General features: G+C 35.8%; 1 protein-coding gene across 1 annotated transcript in view; it reads left to right on the top strand.

Moving 5' to 3' along the window:
* The window catches only part of RFX6 (regulatory factor X6), a 56,356-nt gene that overhangs the window by 9,159 nt on the left and 39,822 nt on the right, over window positions 1-7,375 (top strand). The gene's annotated exons all lie outside the window — the stretch shown is intronic.

Below are 7,375 nucleotides of genomic sequence, written 5' to 3'. Positions count from 1 at the left end.
TTAATCTCCAAAACATACAAGCAACTCATGCAGCTCAATATCAAAAAAACAAACAACCCAATTCAAAAATGGGCAGAAGAACTAAATAGACATTTCTCCAAAGAAGATATACAGGTTGCCAGCAAACACATGAAAGAATGCTGAACATCACTAATCATTAGAGAAATGCAAATCAAAACTACAATGAGATATCATCTCACACCAGTCAGAATGGCCATCACCAAAAAATCTAGAAACAATAAATGCTGGAGAGGGTGTGGAGAAGAGGGAACCCTCTTGCACTGTTGGTGGGAATGTAAATTGATACAGCTACTATGGAGAACAGTATGGAGGTTCCTTATTTATTTTTTCTGATCTGACAGTTTTAAATGTTAATTAATATATTAGATTCTTCTTCAGAGAGCTAACAACATTTCTCAAGCATCAATCTTAAGGCATTTTAAATTATTTTATATTTGTTTAGAGATATTTATGTTTTCTATAAAAGCAAATTTGTAGCACAAACACAATTTTGCTTTCTGCTTTTAATTTTTGTCCAAAATGTTCTCTGTGTTGGTATATTATCTTCACAATCATCATTTCTATTGGATGTTTAATATTTAAAAAATTTACATTTGATGAAAAACATTTTTATGTATATGGAAATATGAACAATTGATGATATAGAAATATAAATGAAGAAGTAAGCATATTTTGGAGAAACAGGAATTTATAATTTCTCCCAATTTTACTAGTAATTTTGTAAAACTTTGTATTGTCGTAGTGCCCAAAACATACTATCACTAAATATCTATTGAATTATTTCTAATATATGAATAAATTTGGTATTAATTAATTAATTAATTAATAATAAGCTCTGCGCTCCATCCCTTCATTTTCTCTTACCATCCCCTCCCTGACAAGAAAACCAACAATCCCAATGGCAGATTCTGCATGTTCTCAAAACCAAGATAAAAACTGACTTTGCTTTTGTGTTTTTCTTTTCTTCTCTTTGATTTACCATCAATGCTAATAATATACCCTGATTTTTTTCCTGTGCAAAATTTTTTTTTTAATAAATTTATTTTTTTATTTTTGGCTGTGTTGGGTCTTCGTTGCTGTGCGTGGGCTTTCCCTAGTTGCATCGCGGGGGCCATTGCAGTGCTTGGGCTTCTCATTGCTGTGGCTTTTCTTTGTTGCGGAGCAAGGGCTCTAGGCGCGTGGGCTTCAGTAGTTGTGGCACCCAGGCTCAGTAGTTGTGGCTCGTGGGCTGTAGAGCACAGGCTCTGTAGTTGTGGCGCACAGGCTTAGTTGCTCTGTGGCACATGGGATCTTTCCGGATCGGTGCTCGAACCCATGTCCCCTGCGTTGGCAGGCAGATTCTTAACCACTGCGCCACCAGGGAAGTCCCAAAATTTTTAATTTTAGATTTTGAATAAATAAAAATGAATCAAAATTCTATAGGTACAAAGAGTATCTAATGAAAAGTAATTCTTGCCTATTTTACGTTATGAATGTATTATAGCAAGGATAATCAATCCATTCATATTTATACTGATGGCAAAGCATGGTGCCAAAGAGTTTTTGAGGTGCAAACAATAGTAAGATAGGGTACATGCTGTCAAAAAAATTTCACTATTAATATTCATTTATTTAGTGAATGTTTTACATCTGTCCTGGTGCTGACTAGGCCCTAAAGATACAATGGTTAGCAAAAGAGGCCATGTCCCACCCTGGCTCAAAATGGCTCAGCAGGGTAAGGGAGAACACAGTTGAGCCCACCAATTAGATTTCATGAGATTTCATGCACATAGTAAACTGTTTGATTTGAAGTTACATTTTAATTTCTTGTAGACTTTGATCAGTCAAATCTTGGTTTTCAGACATGATGGATAAAAGCTATTATCTTATTTATTAGTAGTGATTTAGTGGGTTAATAAAACTGATATGGCAGCTGCTCTTATCATAGTAAGTTATTGCAACTCCCTGAACAACTTAATCCCATCATTTCCTTATCAGTTATCATTTGTGTAATGTAAACTAACATCAGGGCTACTAGCTCAGTGGGAACATATGTTTCAGGAATTCTATATAATGACAAAATGGAAAAGAAGAAATATAGGTGCAGGTATAAATTGATCAGCAAATGAAGAAAAGTATTAGACACAAGGTAAATACTTTAGTACTAAAAAGAGGAGCAATAATTTCATTTATCCTATTAAAATATAACACATTCACTTTAAAATGTGGGCATAAAAATTAATTAATTATTCTTCTTTATTCCTAAAATGTAAATGATATCTGTCACTTGATACAAGGCTAAGGACAGTTGATGCTAATGAATGAAGACAATTTTGTTAGATTATCACAAAGACTACTTGTATTATGCAAACATTTTCTTAGAGAAATTAGCTAATCATATCTAGGATTTTTAAGCAGTTATCATATATCTTTTAAAATAAAAATCATACAGGGAGAAAGAACTGTGAAATGTTTGGGAATCTTTATTCAGCGTAACCTACACGATAGGCATTGGCTATTGGTATATAAATTTTAAAAACTAGTTAGCCCACAGTGAGGCAGACCTCACCTTTTATTCAACATTTACCTGTATATATTCTTGTTATGCTAGAATATTTCTGGCATATATTTCCTAGCAAGATTTATTTTAGGGTAATATATTAACAACAAAATAGTGATATAAAATGTTGCAAGTGAGATGAAAAATCCATGTATACTTTGTATGAAATTACTCTCCCCGGTTTTATGAGGTTTATCTTCAGCTGTTAGAAAGACAGAGAGCTGCTCATTTATTATCTCTTCTCAAAGACACTAAATCATCACTCAGACAATAACATGTTCCTAGTTAGACTAAAAGGAAGATTAAGGGGGAAGATTATTTTATTGGCTCCAGAAGAAACTGGATATGAAATGTGCTAAAGCATTACAATGGTCATTGCAAAATATTGAGACTTGTATTTCTAGCAATTTCTAGTCTTTCCACCTAAATACGCTGATTGCATGTCCTTTATATACATTGTTTAGGGGTACAACTTTTGTTCAACGCCAATATTTTACCAGTAACCTGGAAAGGCACAGTCCTAGGAAGCAGTTATTGAAAACAACTGGCTTTAAGAGAATTTGTGTTTTATCAGTTTCCAGATTTCTAGCAGAACACATCGACTGGTCCAATAAATGAGGATTTTTTTTCTTTACAGCAATTTCTAAGGGGGAACACAATGAAGGGGAAGTTGAAATTCTCTTCTTCCAAATCTTATAGGTTAGTAGGGGAGGTAAGCCGTGTATACATATACCATTAGTACGAGATGCAAAGCTCCATGGGATAACTGACCAAGAGAGGAGTTCAAAGGACAGAGAAATTAATTTTGCCTAAGAGACCAGGCAAAGCTTCATGTGTTGAAGCTGTGCCTTGAGGCACGGATAAGAAATGGGGACATGCAGGAAGAAGGGCATTCCCAATGAAGAGCTCAACAGAGTAAAGGCACAAAGTGAGGAAAGCACGCGTTATTTGTGGAGGGCAAGTAACTCTGATAGAAATAGGTAAGTTTATACGGTACTAGTGGTAGAGTTAAAGGAATTTGTAGATCTCCTTACATCACATTAGACAAGAGGCTTTTTAATCTCTACCAGATTTTAAATTGTGCTATGTTTAAGTATATGATACTATATGCATGACCTTTATTTAAAATTCCTGCTTATAAAATTTTCTTTATGACACATTGTTATTTTTAACTTTTTTCATATTATGAATTTATTTATTCAACAAATGTTTATTGAGTTCCTATTATAGGGAGCTTATATTCTAGAGGGAGTCTGTTTATATATGGAATTTCAAATATGAAACATTCAAATCAATGGTGTAGTTCTTAATGATTCAAGTTAGTTATCAATTCTTAAAGATTCATGCTGAAGTTGAAGAGAGAGTGTATATGCTGAGTGCAAGCATATTCAAACTATATTTCATTTAAGAATTTCTAATTATAAATAAAACTGAGATACAAAATTATATATACAGACATATTTTGCATCTTGAGTATAGTCTATTGAAACAAAGAGTGTTCTGTGGAGCTTTGGGTTTGAATTTTGTCTTCAAACCCATAACTTTTCACATATTTTTTCCAAACAAATCACATAAACTTTTTTGAACTTCACTTTGAAATGAAGATATTACTTCACTTGCAGGCTGCTGTGGAAATTTGAGATGAAGTATACATAAAGTTTTTTACATGTAATAGTTGCTCAATAAATGGTAACTATTTATATTAGTACCTACTATCACCTGCTTCAATTTTAGCACATATTAATTTTGTATTGCAGTTCTTTCTTTGCACGCTTTTTTCCCCCACAAGACTATCAACTCCTCCAGGGCAGAAACCCTCATCTGTCTCTTTTTGAATCCTCAGCACAATAAGCATTAAATACATGTTTGAAGGAAAGAGTTCACTTTTTCACTCGTTCCCTGTGGGCCAGCGTAATTATAAGATTGTATTGATATAACATGCTCAGCTACATCAACATGTCTAAATTATGGGGCATTGCTAATGACAAAAGGTCATGCTGCTTCTCAGTTGTAGAGTGGAATGTAGCTGACCAAGTTACCTTCCTTGGGTGTCAATGTGTGTCTGGTTGATGGTGTCATTTACATTTGACCTACGAATAAAATACATTACTTAAAAGATTTTTTTTTTTAGATGTAAAATCTTGACTCTAAATGTAAGTGGAGGTATTAAGTACTTCTATTTTTAACGATATTCTGCCCTAATGATTATAAAGGAGGAAGCAAAATAATACAGTTGTTTTATAAAAATAAGGAACAAATGAATTGTGTAATAAAAATATCCTTTCCTTAAAAATCCTAAGTAAGAAAAGAATTACAAATCCATGTTACTCAGCATTTATTGGGTCCTAAAGGATGCTGCCATTTTTACAGAAAGTGTTCATCAAGTGATTTTTTAAAAATGGAATAAAATTTACCTCAGGGCTGCTCAGTGTGGTCTCTGTTCTATGACTGGCAGGCAGTCTGGCTCAGGAAACCATGGACTAGGGTGGAATTCAGAAGCATATATATTCCTGGCTCGATTATCCATGTCGGTTTTTAATCATTGTATTGACAGCTCTCACAGTGGTCAGGATTAGTGTGCCATCTAATATTTGTTGAACTCATGGTTATCCTTTTGATTTGTCTTGTGATTTTTGTCTACCACCCGTGAAGTCAATGTAGTTTCTTCTCAATCTGCATGGCAAACCACTTTACCACGGTATAATATTATTTACATGTTGAGACAAGGATTATAGATGAGAAACAAGAAGATCAGAGTTATAGTAAAAGAAGATTTATCAACTTTTAAAGCAATGCTTAACATGTATTGCTTTAGCAAGTGGCTAGAATGAAGTTATTTAAACTGTAGCATCTATAGAACAAACAGCAAGCTTTGCAAAAGACCATGAAATTGCAATATATTTCCCTTGTAATAGATTCTCTTGTCCTCAAGCATCTCTTGCTTTATTTCTTCTAATACAAAGACATTTTCTTTGGTATATTGGTTCTAAAATCTAATGAAGAAAAATAGTTATACTTATTTCAGACTCATGTTCACTCACTAATCCTAATATGCTTGGATGAATATCATTTAAATCTGTTCATTTGTTATGGTTTTCGGTATTTACCTTATCAATTTCTATTAATATAGCTGCTTTTTGTAATGTCCTTTGCTTAAGTTTCATATTTCCTTCATTTCTCCCTTTGTTCCAATATACTGTAGAGGTTCTTTTCCCTTATCTACTGGAGGAGTATTTTCTTACTGTGAAAATGGAGTTTCTTCTGTCCAGGTTAACAGACTGCTATTATCCTTCTACCAGAACTGAGGATTTGAAGACTTGTTCCCAGTCTGCCACACTCATAAAATACCTTCACTACCGTGATCACCCTCCATTACTGTTTCTCAAACATAACAGCCCTTTCTGAAACATTTCTCATTATAATATGTGTAATTTTTTTTCATATTTAAAAACTCTTTCTTCTCCATCTCAAATGGCCCAGGATCATTAGAGGCAACTTCTCTGCCCTTAGAACCTAGTGGGAGAGAAGCCATCTCTGGGACTCATACTTATAGAGGGTTCTGTTCCTCCCCTCCTCCAGTTGATCTCCTTCCCAGGAGACAAGGAGTCCATAGCCTGAGTGAATGTGTCCCCCGAGACTGCATCCCCCTTCAATCTCACGTTTCAGGTCCGTGGGGCCCAAGAGTTCCGAACAGTCTCAGGCCTGCCTCCTGGGCCTAAGTGGGCCTCTTCCCTCATCCATTCTCAGGAGACATAGACCAGATGGGTGCCTCCCCCAGGGGGCAGCTGTCTGGGGTGTGTGTGAGAGTGGATCTTGGACATGGAGGCTGGAGTGTTCTCAAGAGGCTCTTCACAGTGAACAAAGGAGTAGAGGCTGGGGAGATAAGGGAGCTGGGGGTGGCTCTTCTCCCACCACCATGTTGCCTCATGGAACTCCAGGAGTCTAGGCATTCTAAGCTCAGAATTACCTACTAGATCATTATGGAGGCACATTGTCAAGATAGGAGGACAGGGACATTTTATTTCACAATGTGTTCGCTTGATTTATATATTTTAAGTAATTAGGTGTAAGATATGTGGGCCTCCATTTGTACTCTCGTCCTGAGCCTTGAAAACATTTAGGAGTAGAGTTGCTCTGACAAGTCCCTTCTTTATTACTGAGGTCAGCAAAGGGGCCTTGAAGCGTAGATCCTTCATTGTCCTGTCCACTTTAAACTCAGCTGGTGATGCTAAGAAATGAAGTTTTAAGTATGGCTACACTGAAGTCTACTGGAAACCCCCTTATTCTTTTATTTCATCCCTTCCCTGATCTTAGATGAATGCAGATTGAAATGGTAAATAACCAAATAGGTATTGCTGCTGCGTGGTGGGCAGAGAGGGGAAAGAGTGTAAAGGCAGAAATTAGCAGGCTTTGGTCACCCTCACTAAATACCCAGTCTTTGACTAGCGGTTGTGTCACATGTGTAGCATTTGTACTTGGGCGTGGAGTAAGTCTGGGGTCTGCAGTTTTGGAGAATGAGGTACAACTTGAGAGATGCTACATTTGCCTGTGGCTCAGGATCCATAGATACATTTATAACAAATTATTCATAACACTGTTACAGTCCATGTTTCATATTTCCATTGATTCATCACAGAGATGTCTTTTTCCCCATTGTTGCACAAAAGTTTGAAGTGAAAATGACAGTGACTTGGGCTTCTCATTCCTCATGAGGAAAATAACTTTCAAAGGGTCAGATGCTTCTACATATTCCTATGCATGACATCAACGTCTTGCCCACACATAATGTTATACTCTTTTCTCCATTCAATAGGT

The sequence above is a fragment of the Physeter macrocephalus genome, chromosome 10, assembly GCF_002837175.3.
Source record: "Physeter macrocephalus isolate SW-GA chromosome 10, ASM283717v5, whole genome shotgun sequence".
NCBI lineage: Eukaryota > Metazoa > Chordata > Mammalia > Artiodactyla > Physeteridae > Physeter > Physeter macrocephalus.
Note: the sequence above shows the minus strand (reverse complement) of the source record. Positions and strands in the feature narration are given on the sequence as shown.